The 15501-nt window shown below is 36.1% G+C and overlaps 1 long non-coding RNA gene across 1 annotated transcript in view; it reads right to left on the bottom strand.

The window, feature by feature from the left end:
- Positions 1-13844: 13844 nt before the first annotated feature.
- LOC127970413 (uncharacterized) overlaps positions 13845-15501 on the bottom strand; it is a 33534-nt gene continuing 31877 nt past the window's right edge. The window contains exon 4 of the long non-coding RNA XR_008156600.1: positions 13845-14304. This is a non-coding gene — a long non-coding RNA (uncharacterized LOC127970413). The remainder of the gene's footprint in view (positions 14305-15501) is intronic.

The raw sequence follows: 15501 nt of genomic DNA, 5'->3' as shown, positions 1-15501 counted from the left end.
AGCTGAGTGCTTGAGTGGTGGGTTTCTCCTGCAGTAACCCTAAGCTCGTCTCTCTGGCTGTCTATACTTCTCACTGTCCCTCTTGCCGACTCTCTGTCCATGATAACAGTCATTTTCACCAGTGAGAGAGGCCCTGGCACCCCTGCAGAGGAAGACAGATGCTCGGGACTGGCTAAAGGTCACCCAGAGGGGCGGGGGTGCGGGGCACCCATGAGTATTCAGCGGTAGGAGTATCAGCGCCTATGAAAACAAACCCACCCATTACGCATGAGGTCCAAAAACCAACAATAAAAATACAACCTGCCTCTTCTTTTACAGCCAGCATTGTAACTGTCAACTGTAAAAACTGTTAAGTGCCTCATGGGTCAGACTCGTGCTGGCTTACTAATGGAGGTCCCTTCCAATGAGAGAGAGAGTGAACCTCAGAAAAACAATAAACCTTAATGAACAACAAGCAGCAGCCACTTGCACACAGCTTTTAAGAGCAAAACACATCTATACGTGTGCCAGCATTCTGTTCAAGAGTTTAAGAGTAAAACAAACAACTGTTTTAAAGCTAAGCCAGGTGCCACAATTACAGAATATGTTAAGACTACAACTAAAACCTTGTTTATCCGGGCTTATGATGGAAACCTTGTGAAAGATGTAGATGAGTTTGTTTCTTCATCAGAACAGATATGGAGAACTTTAGCATTACATCACTTGCTCACCAATGGATCCTCTGCAGTGAATGGGTGCCGTCAGAATGAGAGTCCAAACAGCTGAAAAAACATCACAATAATTCACATGATTCTTAACATCTCACTTAACATCTTTTGAAGTGAAAGCTGAGTGTCTGTAAGAAACAAATCCATCATTGAGGCATGCTTGAGCTGTGCATATTTCTCTCCTGATTCAGATGATAACTTGTTCACTGGAGGAAGTGCAAACGTTATGGATTATGGACTTGTATTTTGGCTAAATGTGACTGTTTCAGGTTTAAAACCATTTACGATGGACTTTTTTCTTACACACAACTTTTTACATCACAAGTCCTATGACCTGAGGGTGAGAAAATGTCAATTTTTGGGTGAACTGGTTCTTTATTTTTTGCAAAGCTGATCAAAATCAAGTGAACATCTGGCAATGGGGTAAGAAAAATAAACTTATATTAAAACGTCCCCCCCCCCCCCCTTAGTTTATGTGTAAAGTAACTCGATTCCAGAAAATACAACTTGTTATTTTGATTCTAAAATATCTGTATCTTGATTTAGGAATATTTAGATATTTCAACTCAAAATGAGACAAAAAAACTATGAAAGAAAATCCTTTTTCTGTTTTTGCAGTGAATACGGGTGGCTGAACAACTACTGTAGTTGCTTCATCAGTTTTAAGTGGATTCCTTGAATAAATAGGCCACTTCGAGGTTCATCAGATGCATTTTTTAGGGAGCATTCACTGGCAAGTTCTTGCATTCAGAAATAACTAGATGGAGTGCAATGGATTGGGGAAAAAGACTTCAAAACACACTAAAGAGAGAGAGAGAGAGAGATAGAAAGAGAGAGATAGAGCTGCAACACAATGGTCAAAGACATCTGAATGACTTCTGAACTCTCTGGCATCTCAAAACCATTTCAGGTTCAGTAAGAATACCTGCCTTTTTTGCTTCCTACATCACTGCTTGCCTCGAGTTGGTCTGCACCATCTCAGCTCAGCTCAGAAGAAGAGTGTCTATGAGAGATTCGATTTTCACACTGGTAAACACACTTCTATCCACACACACTCTGTGTAAATCACACTTAGAGCCTGCAGAGTGATATGTTTACGAGTCATTCTCTGGCATTTCCCTGGTCCAGGATCTCTCCATCTCCTGCCTGTTCCTGTACCTCTCTGCTGGACGGATGAGTTGATGAACAGGCCCGGCATGACAGAGAAAAGAGGAAGACTCTGTGCAAGATCAAACAGAAAGTCTTCAGCCAGTGTGTGGAGAGAGCTGTTCAGGAGATTTCTCTTCCTGAACAACCTGCAGTCCTCTAGTTGATGGATGTTCAAAAAGGCCTTTGTGTGTGAGATTAATTACGCTTGCATGCAAAGATTTGGTGTTTCCAGGTAATTTTATGTCTTGGCCATATGTCCCAGCACTAGTGTACTGTCATAGTTTACCCTGAAAAGTGTGTACTTTAACAAAGTGCACACTTTCACTAGTAGACGTGGAGACTAGGATGCAGCCTAACACTTAGATAAAGGAGAGAGCATGAGATGTGAATGGCCTCCATCATTAACATTTCTAGCGACTAATAAACTTTATGGACATCACTCGTAAATGAGCTCATAAGATGCCTTGATTTCAGACTGGCATTTAAAAATGCCAGTGTTTATGCAAACGATGCCTCAGGTGAAATGCTGACATGCCGACGTTGCTCCAGATGTAATAAATACTGTAATGGCAAGCAAAACATAAAGCACTAACATATATTATACAACAATATTATACACAAACAAATTTAAAATGCACTTCAAAGCATAAGCAAACACAGAAATTAATATCTAATTGTGATTTGACAAACACCTAATCAACAGTCAAAATGGTCAATCCAGTGTTTTAGATTCAAAGAAAGAAATCGTTTATCAATACTGCATGCGAGTTTAATCCCACATGACGCCTCAGACATTGCCAAAATAAGGCGTCACAGGGATTTCAAATTGGAAACAGGTGTACTGAAAGATTCTTTTACCTATAGCAGGATGTCAGATGAGCAGCTGCTTTGTATAATTCATCCTGCTTCCATATTTAATGTGGAGTGGGAGCAGATTTCACAGTTGAAGGCGTTTTCGGAGAGCATGGAGACCTGCCTCCTGTAGTGGCTCCCTAAACAGGATTAAGTCATGAGGAAGTGGATGTACCGCGGCAGAATCCACAAACAGCAGCACTTCAAGGGAATCCAGTAGCTCTGCTGCTGTGTTAGGACTGTGGTGTGCTTTTGTAATCAAGGAATCATTCGCGATTTACAGTTAATTCACCCACAGCCATGATCAGGAGGTCCAATTCGCTTTTTTACAGGTAAACGTACACCATGCTGAACGGGGGTTTTATAAAGCAGCAGTTAAAACCATATCTAGTAATATCTAGTAGTTTCTGGAAGCACTTTAGTCTTGTTATGCATTGATATTTTGGGAATTAATAAATTAAATATTAAAAAATGTAAACATTTCTGTGTACAATATATTAGTAAACGTATATGTATATTTTATAATGTTAGCAAATATTAGTATAAATAAAATAAATAGGTGCATTAGCTGCATAATATTTGACTGACAGAAATAAATTAAATGCAAGAAATATACATAAGCTTTATATGTTGAAATTTTTTAAATTGTGTGAAAAGTAGATTAATAACCATATTTGTGCTTTCCAATATTAGCACAAATAAAACAAAACAAAATTAAATTACAATTAAATAATTAATTAAATTAAATAAATAACCAAATTTGTATTTTATTTATTTGCCAATATTATTACAAATAAAATATATTTTTATTTCATATTTATTTTATTTTATACTAATTAATAAAATATGAACAGATGAATGGACAGATGGGCGGACAGCATGATTGACTGAACGACTGAATGAATGAACGAATGAATGAATGAAAAAGAAAGAGGTAAAATAAATGCCCACTTATGTATAAGCCAAATCAAGCCCAGCCATAAACATTTAGGGTTAAAATCCCATTTAATTCAGAAATACCTCCGTCAGATGCTGTTTTACATTGAGTCATTGAAAGATTATGCTTCACAGAAATGAGCTAAAAACCACAAAGTGCCAGATCATTAGAGATGAGCCTTTATATCCCAATGTTCTGTGAATTCCTGGTGATAAACACAGAACTGCTCCAATCTTCTCTCCAATGAGAGCATATGGGGACGGAAAGCCTTGATTACTGAGATCGACTCAGCGTCTGCCAATGTGTTCACCAAACCCATATTCCATCGCTAGAACACACCTTTCTGCTTTAAAAAACTTCACATTACACTTAATCGCACCTACGTTCGAAGACTCAGTATGCATCAATGATAATAGAAGAAGGCAGTCACACAAACAATGATTAAAAACATTGTTCACATTTGCTACTAATAATTATTACTGAGACTCCAAACCACATGCAAATTTCAGTCATTGAAGTAAATTTGATCAGCGTAATGCTGGTATGTTATGGGAGTTCCCAGTCAATCTACTTACAATTATGTTATATTATAAACGTGTGCATTCATATAATTTCCTGCACAAGATGCAGCTCTAATGAAATGGTACCCATCTATTAATTTGATTAGAATTTAAGCACATTATGAAACACAGTTACGACAATGAAAATAGTATGCTATCACATACAAGGGAAAGAGTTTATCATGAAACTAAACTCTACAAGTCTCACGGGTCAGAATTCGAGATGAACACTCGTCATCCACCCAACAGTCCTCAGAAGTCTCTCTCATTTCCTGAGCAAGCGGCACCGAGCGGTTTGAGCTCAGCCCCCTGCTGACATCAGCAGATGTGTTCACGGCCGGATTCACAGAGTTCTCGCTCACTGACTTAGACTCGTATGTAGAAACTAGCGGTACATTTGGGTAATAATGAAGCTGTAGTTTTGATGTTACTTGTTTGGAAACCCAACTCGAGCAGTGACCCGTGCGTTCGCTCTTGCTCTGAGTTCTATCATAATACGACCCAGAATGCAATGGGCGCTATTAAAATGAAAGCTCATTAGGGGCTCTATTTACCTAACCTCCCCATGCCACATAACGACCTCATTTAAGCAGCATATTATCATTAAACCATCTCTTTTTTCTCTGTGTACAGGCCTATTTCATCTTTTTTTCACAAAATATCATAGTCTAGCCGCAGTCTGTTCAGAGCTGAGAGAATACAAGGGAAAAAGCCTCCATTTCTCTCCTATCAGTCGTGAAAAGCTTTTATAGATAATTACAGCTTGCATGCATTTGCTGCCGCCATACTTTTTTTTTTATAGTGCTTGTGGGTGTAAATGAGATTGAGGTGATTAAAAAAGCTGGGCGATTCACACCCAGGCAAGAGCCAAAAAGCATTTCCCCTTTTCTGAGGTCCAGTCTCGCACTCGTAACATAAACGTGATGGATGTAAGTCAAGGTCACGTATGAAAGGCCTGTTCAAAAAGCAAGAGCAGCGATATGAATGATGGGAATTGCAAGGGGGGTGCAGGAAAGTGAAAGCACTTCTGCCCAAAACCACCTGGTAGCATGTAATAAATGTCCGAGGTCAGCGGTCTACAGAGCTGAACCAGAAACAAACTCCTTCACATTGCCAGAGAGGCTGAAACTTTTCTTTCCAAGGGAGCAGAAATGCTGTGTGAAATTCACATTATAGGCTTTGTAATGAAATGTCATGAAGCCAGTTCTTATTACCGCCGACACGTAACTCATCCTCTGCTGTAATAAGACTAGAGGACTCAATGATGACAGTGCTTCAGCTGAAGTAATATGCCGTCATGTCAATCAACTAAAGCTGCGATGAGCACTGAGTGGGGAATATTTAAACTAACCTGTTGTAAAGCGAGTCAGTGTTTTCTTCTTGATAATGTTTCATTAAGACCATACAGTCTAACCCTACTAGTGTAACATGATTTGGTTCTTCCACCTGGAAATGCTGTGACAAATATGAAAGGACTCTTTTGATTTGCAGGGAAGTCCTGAGGGATAGTCAGAGATAAGCCGGCTTTTACTCTCCCTGAAAGATCACGGCTAAACGAAGAGCCTTAAAACCACACACCGAAGGAAGCGAGAAAAAGACTGAACACACCAGAACATCTCTCAGCTGAGAAATGTCACTTTTCAGCAGAACGGAGAGAGAGAAGCAAACAGCAAAGAGTTAAATCTCATCGCCGTGACCTCTTAGAAGTGTATCGTATCGTATTTTAGAAAGAAGTCATGATGACTGTAACAGATACGCTATCATACGCATAGGCCTATTCACTAAGATTTGTAATATATAAATATATATAAAGAATACAACTATTTTGAATTATGGCAAAGCTGAAATTTTAACATTTCTCCAAGTCCTATGTGTCTGCAAACTGCCTGATTTGAAATATCATTTCAAATCATTACTCTGACATGAGTCAGAAAAGGCTAATACTGAATAGAAGAACGCACTTCTAACTGAAGGCTGATCTTGCAAACTGTCCTTGGCACATTTCAGTCTAAACAATGAGCCGTGTACCTCAGCGGAAACCTGCTGCAACCCTAATATGATGTTCCCATCTCTCTTTAATGAATATGCTTTGCTCAGAGCGAAAGAAACCTTCAGAGAGTGTTTTACAGCTCCCTCATGGCAACAAGCAAAATAAGTAAGAATGCTATTCAATTATCTCTCTCTGTATTCACCGAGCCAAATAGCCTTTCTCAAATTGAAGACGTTGAGAGTTGATTCAGGCAAATGGACTGAATCGCACTCAAGTATTTAGGGCTTTGAACGGTCTAGTGTACATCCTCTCGGTGCAGTGAAACTGTTATTTAGCTGTGAATGAGGACACATTGCCACAGGCGCAAAATTGCTAGCTATAATAACAAGAAGCCAAATTAAAAACACTGCATTTTCTCACCTTGCACAAAGGAGATTCGGATGATGTGCTTTTCAGTGATATTTCAGTATCACTGACACACTTTAAGAGTTTTTGTTTTAAAAAAATAAATAAAAAGTTATATCTGTTAATATTATTTAATGGACCTATGCTAACATGAATTAATAATGAACAGTTGTATTTCTGTTAAATAACGTCAACAAAGATTATTGTTAAGTAGATTTTTATTGTCTAGCATTATCTATTTTATTTTTATAATATATTTAATACTATATTTACATTTCAATGTTTTAGTTATTTTGTTGCTAATTTTTGTTAATTTATATAGATTTTAGTTTATTTTTTAGTTAGTACTCTGTTTGAATACACATTTATTTGTGTGTGCAATATATAGTACGAGCTATTTTTTTCAGTTAATGTTTCAAGAAATTATTATTATTGATGGCTTTACTTTTGGTTAGCGATAATAACCCTGGATTCTTTACCTTGTTTTTCTTTCTCTCTTCAAACACATTTCAGCCGATCCAAAACCCTGAAAGTGCAAAACAAACTGAAATTACACACTTCAGCTATTGTTATTGTCATTATCATTATTTCCCAGTGATCTAACATGGCAATTTTTGCATATTCTAATAAAATTATTTATATTTCATACTATAGTGACTTAACAGTGATAGAAAAGCTTATTATGTTGAATTTTGAGCTGGATTCGGGAATATAATCCTTCAACATGATTTCGAAAAACCCTCTATAACAAAATCCCGGCCCTTTTGTGCTTGTAAGTCTCCAATCCCCCTTTTTGCTGAATCGGGAACAATGATTTTTCTTCATTCCTGCTCGGGCTGAGTTTAACATGGCTGAAAATGAAGCGGTGAAAGAGGAAGCAGCTCCCCTTGTCTCTAACCGGCACATCTGTCATCTCCGGTCTCTGGCTCACCTCACCCTGCTCCAACCTGGCAACCATTAACAACCCTCCATTTAGGAGGCCAACAAATGACGGAGAACAGGAGGGAGCGAGAGAGATGGATGCATGGGACGTCCCTCAACTGGAGGCCTTCGCATTCTTCCTCACCATTCCAGATCATTACTCCTCCTCCTCATCCTCCTATTCTGGCTTTGCTCAAGTCTTTCATTTGTTCCTTTATTGGACTGGGACTGTAAAAGAACATAAATATGTGCAGGCGCCACCAACATCGGATGAGAGGGACTGTGACGTCTCCCCATTTGAGGGGAGAGAGGGCAATTTATTTGTCGAGGGATGTGGATAAGCCATCCATGCATTGCTGTGGAACAACAGGAACATGATGGCCATAGATCACCTGCGGCCCACCTGCTTCTGAGGAAATGATAGGGACATTACCAGCTCCATCATATGCCCAACTGCTATTCCGTTAAAGAGAATTATGGATTATTACAGTATGTCTGTGACACACTGCAACAACCAAACAATGTAAATGGCTATAAAACATGGATAAATGACTTGATGTAGCGCTTTTCATAATGCAAAAACAACATTCTGGACTTCATTTCCTCTAGTGAATGTACAAATGTGCTTTAGATGACATTGCCTAATGTTTGCAAATGGAGGCAACGTCAATAGCCACAAACATATAACTAATTTTAAAAGAAGAATACTGTTACAATGAAATGTTTATTTATGCACATCACACTACACTGGGGAAAAAAATTAAAATCTGAATAGAAAGAGTTTTCAATTAGAAACTGCTAGAAAAATACACAATTAATTGCAATGAAATATTATTATTTTATTTATTTTTTTTTACAGTGTAGTTTCCTTTGGAAATACACTAATGATCAAAAATATTTGGACATCCATGGTCGCCACTGTAAAATAAATAACGTTTTTGGAATATTTTTCCAAGATTCCGAGATTATTGGAGCATATTTTACAAGAAAATACTATTTCTAACTCAAAACTTCATGTTTATTTCAGTGTGTACCTGTTGTCTCCTGTTGCCAAATACATACTACTTTCTTTTTTTCTTTTTTTTTACTCCAATACATCCAGTACAGTTTATTCGTTTATAAACAAATATACTTTATATATATATATATATATATATATATATATATATATATATATATATATATAATTATTTTTGATCAAACCGTTTCATTTATGATCACTAGTCCCACTGCTTTAATTAAGAGCTTAAAGCATGCAAGCTGTGCTCTATGATGATCAATATCATTTAAAAGACTGTTTTATCAATACTCCGTTTAATTTAACATTTCATATCATCTGCATTATGCAGAACCATCTGACGTGTATGATAAACCAAGTGCGAAAATCTGTTTGAAGAGGCTGTTGCTGCCTGTTGCAGATCACATCTGTTAACATGTTTTACCGGCAGATTTTGACCTTTCCAATATGGCACAAATATATTGTAGTAATCAACAGCTGCTAACATGATATCTATGTATTCTTATCTATGGTCGGTGCTCCTTTTGATGTGATATGAAGATTCATAGCTGCAGAAATGAAAGCTGAAATAGTCAAATTGCTAATTACACATTTGTGTATTATATGTGATTCAGACAAAACTAGTTTAGATTTGTGTGTTGTATGCATGGATGCATTAGCATCTTCCCAGTGCACTCACTACCTTAAAACTTTTCTTAAAATGTAGATGACATTCCTCACCATATATCTATAAGCATCCCTTTTTTTACTACAAAGGATTTATAGTGCACATATAATCCTAAACTAATACCCAGACGCTCATTTCTAAAATACAGTTTCCACTACAGAATTAAATTGTTAATTGCAACTTTTTTCTTCCAATTGTGGCAGTTTTTCCTCACAATTCCGAGTATATATCTCACAGTTCAGATTTTTTTCTCACAATTGCTAATTTACATCTCAGAATTCAAACTTTTGTTCTCAGAATTAGTTTTTTATCTTACAATTCAGATTTTTTTTTTTCTTTTGTCAAAGTTCTAATAAAAAGTCAGAATTAAGAGAAGCTTAGAATTCAGAAGAAAAAAGTCAGAATTGTGAGATTTAAACGCAGAATTCGGAGAAGAAACATTGAAATCGTAAGACTCAAACTCAGAATTCTATGAAAAAATGTCAAAAGTACCAGATGTACTTTACTTAAAAAAAGATAAAAAAAGATAGTCACAGTTACTTTAGATTTTTGTATTCCAAGCTTAACAGTATGTACAGTATAGTATGCAAATAGTGATGCAGCCTGAGTTCATCAGCTCTGCCGGCTATTGATTTCTGTTGTTTTTATATATCAACAATTTCTGTTGTTCTTATATGTACTATATAGCAAACCACCTGTGAACACTGAGTTTAAATTGCATTATTGCTGTTTACTGGTCACAATAGGTTTCAGGTATCCATACCGAGCTCACAGCATAGTATGAAATCACACACTTCTAATGGATTGGGGATGGTTCATTCTGCAGGAATCGGCCACAGATGGCGGAAACAGACTCTCTGTGCAGTCACATTGTCCACTAGCACACACGCCCTCACATCGACACAAACTCTAGTCTCCTGTTGCTCTGTAATTAGAAAATATGACAACAGCGTTGTGTCATGCCAGGTGGCCTTTCTGCAGCTCGACTTAAACCAAATGAGGAAGAGAGATAAAGGGAAAAACAGCACAGGGAAGAAATGCTTACACTGAAGGTGTGGTTGCATGCTCTTAGCTGTCGTGTACCTCAGCGGTGCTAATGGGAAGAGTCAGGGGGAAAACGTACGGAGCAGCACTGTTAATTGACCTGACACAGTCTCCTTACCAAAGCTGTTGAGACGAGCAGGCGTACGACGCTGACACGGGGAGAGGTGTGGATCATTTTCTATTTGGGCTTTTTCTTACTTTTCAAGCTTTAGTTTACAGTACTGTATGTTACAGCACGCCAAAAACATAATTTGCTATTTACTACTGTTTCTTGCTGTTCAGGACACATTTTTGTATAGACTGCATGCATAAACTGAACAGAAGAGGTAAAAAAAAGATAAATAACCCTCATGCTCAACAAGTCATTTATTTGATCAAAAATACAGTAAAAACTATAATATTGTGAAATATTAATTTGATTTAAAATAAGCATATTCTATTTGAATATATTGTAAAATATAATTTATTCCTGTGACTCAAAGCTGAATTTTCATTATTATTACTCCAGTCGTCAGTGTCTTATGATCCTTCAGAAATCATGCTGATTTGCTGTTTAAAAAACATTTATTGTTATACTTATTAATGTTGAAAACAGTTGTGCTGATAATATTTTCTTGGAAAGCAGGATACATATATTTTTTCTCGATTCTTTGCTGAATATAAAAAGGTCAAAAGAATGGTAGTTATTTAAATTAGAAATCTTTTGTAATATTATACATGTCTTTATTGTCACTTTTGTGACAATATATACTGTATTATTGTGATCATATATATATATATATATATATATATATATATATATATATATATATATATATATATATATATATATATATTATTATTATTATTATTATTTACACAGATATATATATATAAAAATAATGATTGTTCCTGGCATGAACATCCCTTAGAGGAAATTTTGTCAATGAATCTTGATTGTCATCAGCATTGTCCTGGACAAAAACTGGTATACCCACCTATGTAAAAGGTAAGTCATTATTTTTGTGTTTTTTTTTTCCTGAAAGAGAAGGATATTTAATTATATAATGTACATTTATGAATAGTCTTTCAGCTTATAACAATACACTAGTAGACCTCAAAGGTAACAGACAGACTAAAAGCAACAAAACTTTAAAGGGTCTTTTTTTGTTGTTTTTGTGTATGTTTGATAGCCATGCATCATTTCCATTAACATCAAATCTCATACAGCATCGACTTTGACTAACCAACAACTGTTCTTCGACAACTATTCTCACATATGTAGTGTTACTTTCAGCATAGCCACCATCTGGACACTGTGTGTGCCTGTGGTTATTCATGCAACACTCGACATTCATACTTTTTTATTTATTTTTTTTCCTTTATCAGTGTTCTATCCTCCTGAGCACAGCAGATCCATTTGGACGTGGGAGAAAGCTGGCTAATCTGATTAAAAGCTATCTGGAAGTTGAAGTTGACCACCTTGTCTGCTTGGATAACATCAGCCCAGCCTCCTAAATGCATTAGAAATGATTCCTCCATCTAAAATCCCTTCCTCCGAGCTCTGTTTAAGAAGTTGTCACATGTGCACACTTTCCAGTCCTCTCACATGAACATATATTTATACAACTCAGAAATGTTAACCCATGTTTGACCTACTCCCAGTCACATTACCTTTAGTAACATTTTCATTATATATATATATATATATATATATATATATATATATATATATATATATATATATATAAACTAATTCAAATTATTAATAAAAACTACTAATAAAAACTAGCCTCTCACAGATACAACACTGTTTATAATTTAACATCTAAAGGCATTAGAAATTACACCTCCGTCTGGAAAGCCTTCCTCCAAGGAATACATTTGCCCAATACAGTGATTTGAAATATGCACAGGTACAGACATTTCGATCCTCTCCCATGAGCACACATTAATACAACTCAGGAACATTAACCCATGTTTGACCTACTCCCACTCCAGTAACTTCATTTAGAGAGTCACTTTTGCTTTTACATGTTAACATTTGAGACGTCAAGTGCACAAAACTGCAGACACAGTATCACATGTTCACAACAAATATTTCAGTGACCTTTTAAGGCCGGCCTAAGCAAAGGACATTGTTCCTTGCGCCACTCGCAGCGGGGGAGATTAGACACAAGGCCAGATCGTCACTTTTTAGCTACACACACACACACACACACACACACACACACACACACACACACAGTCATTCATTCAGTGACGCACCAAGCGTTTTAATCAAGAGAGTGGAGCTATTTCTTTGAACATTTTCAATCAGTCACCAGCTGTTCACACACACACACACACACACACATTAATTCTTGTGATTACAGTGACATTCTCACATTCAAAGGTTTTTAATACTTTTGGTCAGCAGGTCACGTGGCTCAGCTTTGTCCACATTTGGCCAGCGTTACTTTGGGGGTATGGTAAATCATTAATACAACATGGCAATGCACGTCTTTCCCATGGAGGGCGCTGTAAATAGCCGCGCAAAATGACATTAGACACTCTTATGCGAACAACCTTGTGTCGTATCGGTTTCATTGAATACAAGGTGCTCGCTTTTGGGGCACATTAATCAAAGAGCTACGCTTATTATTACCGTATAGATTTGTGCTGCTGATACACAATGTATCGTTCATTTGCCGCTCACATAAAATGCATGTTTTCTGAAATGTTGTAGTTGGACATTTTGTCCAACATTTTTTAAATGTTATCATTCACCACCAGGCTAACAGGGAAGTTTTTGTGAACTTTGTTTGAGGTGAAGAACACACGTTGAGCAAATGTTCTTTCAGGAACACTATTAGAACGTTCATTCCAAGTTGTCTGGTATTTAATAACTTTCTCTAAAAGTTAGTGTAAAACTTTATTTATGCATCATTCATGGAATGTTTTTTTCTGTCTTTTCATACCGGTAAACAGCCAGAATGAATTTACCAGTATTTTTGAAAAGATTCTGTTCACGCATGATCTCTTTACGGTAATTTACCGGCAATTTACCACTGAGGAGTGTATGTGTGAAAGGGGCTTTTACTTACTAGCCAACTAACGTTCTCAGAACCTTTAGCAAACATTCTCCCAAGGTTATTCTCAAAGTTATGAACAAATGTTGTCGATTGAATGTTCGTTCAAAGTTATCTGGTCTTATTAATATTCTCAAAACAATAAATGTTTTTTTAATCTAAAATTCATTGAAAGTTGTCTGGCCTTTGCATACTGTTTGCTCTCAAAACATTAGCATGAAACTTTATTTATACATGGTTAATGTAACTTATTTTTTCCTTTCCAGAAAATAGCATAATATAATATAATTTTTCAAGTGTGCATTCGTATCCGACATGCCGTGTGGGTCGAAATGACATCCAGATAAGAGATCTTGGGCATCAGGCGTGTTGTTCCTCTATCATTCATTCCATAAATACGAATCCTTAAGACGACCAAGCACTAAAAAACAAAGCAGCCGCAATGCTAATGAGGGTTATTTTTACTCACACTTTTAATTATCAAATGCCACACAGTATGCTTTTAATGACTTTGTTTTAATAGAACTGTAAGTTAACCGCCTTGGCTACAGCCACCATGCATTTAAACCGTTGTGGGAATTGAAATAATGAAGAATCAATGGAGCAACATATTAGGCGTAGATGTTCATCAATGGGAACGCCGGCCGAGGGCCACCCGGAGAGAGATGTTAAACAACGGCGCAGGAAGTGAGGCTCGCTAATCATAAAGCAGTCACATGGCAAGAGTGCAGCACATTTCCTGATTCTCCAGAGCTGGAACGGAGAGAAGGAGGGAGAGGGATTCTCTTATAAAGAGAGGTTTGCCGAGATGCACCTTCATAGAGCTCCATACATATTTCATTGGGGGAAAGAAAGGCTTTGCGGCTTATCTCGGGGAGCCATCCACCTGTGCCTATTGCTGCTATCCAAGAGCCCTTGACAGATCGTATTTGTTTGTGTCTGGGCCGTCTCATTTCACGCATACGCCACTGCAGAATTTGGATTTCCTGGTGTTGACAGGACGACTGAGGAGAGGAGAGAAGAGGAGGAGAGAGCAAAGTGAAGATAATTATTTGAATTATCCTCGAAAACGAATAGATTAACATGATTAATGATCAGATATCTCCAAACAAGACAAAGACACAATAATTAGCCAGCAACATGTATATATATCTAATCAATACATTTTTTTAATAACTATTGAAATTCTGTTACACTTTATATAATAAGGTTAACTGACATGAACAATACTTTTACAGTATTTTTCTATTCTTAGTCAAGTTTGACATTTACACATTAGTAAAATCAAAAGTTGTATCTGTTAACAACAGTTAATGCACTGTGTGTGAACTAACACGAAGAATCATTTTTATATATTTTCAAAAACATATTCTGGCAAATATAATTTGTTAAAAAAATATAAAAATAAATTATAAATTATTTATAAAAAAAGCCATTTTAATTTTTATATAAATTATTATATTGTTTATTATTAATTATGTTATTTACATAAGTTACATTTATTAAAGCATCATTATTATTTATTATTAAAGTTGGCATAAAATTGAAGTATTTCCAAGTATATTATTGTTTTTAATAATATTTTATTTATAATACATAAAGTATTGAATACAAATTTTCAATTTTGAGTTCATAGTGAATATTTTACATTTACATTTATTACAAATAATACTAATACTCATTTTTATCATTATTATAATTTAAATGTTACATAATATGTATGCTATATTAACACATTAACATTTCAAGTTATAAATTATCATCAAAAATTATCAAAAAAATCTAAATTAACAGTGAACAATTATATATTTATAAAAAGTAGCATTGACCTAGAAGCTAAACCTTAATGATGTAAAAAAAAAAAAAAAAAACTCTTCATAATACCCAATGCATTATCATTATGACTTGAATCTTATTGTAAAGTGTTCCAGAAATTCTATGAAATAGAAATTGATATTATTGATGCATCATTGAGGGTATTTGCTGCTTGTGCCACCTCAGATCGGCAGCTCTCATTACAAGTAATAAATGACACTGTAAGTGTCCAGTATGTGACCCTTAAGACCTCACAGTCTTGTTTCTGTTGCCTTCAAATGAAATACTGCATCTGTTCTGATTAAGGCCTTTGCTACAGCTTCATAATCCATGTCCTCCAGCCATATTCCGTGTCAGACTTTCATATTGTTCAGTTTTTGCATGCA

This window comes from Carassius gibelio, chromosome A4 (genome assembly GCF_023724105.1).
Source record: "Carassius gibelio isolate Cgi1373 ecotype wild population from Czech Republic chromosome A4, carGib1.2-hapl.c, whole genome shotgun sequence".
Lineage (NCBI taxonomy): Eukaryota > Metazoa > Chordata > Actinopteri > Cypriniformes > Cyprinidae > Carassius > Carassius gibelio.
Note: the sequence above shows the minus strand (reverse complement) of the source record. Positions and strands in the feature narration are given on the sequence as shown.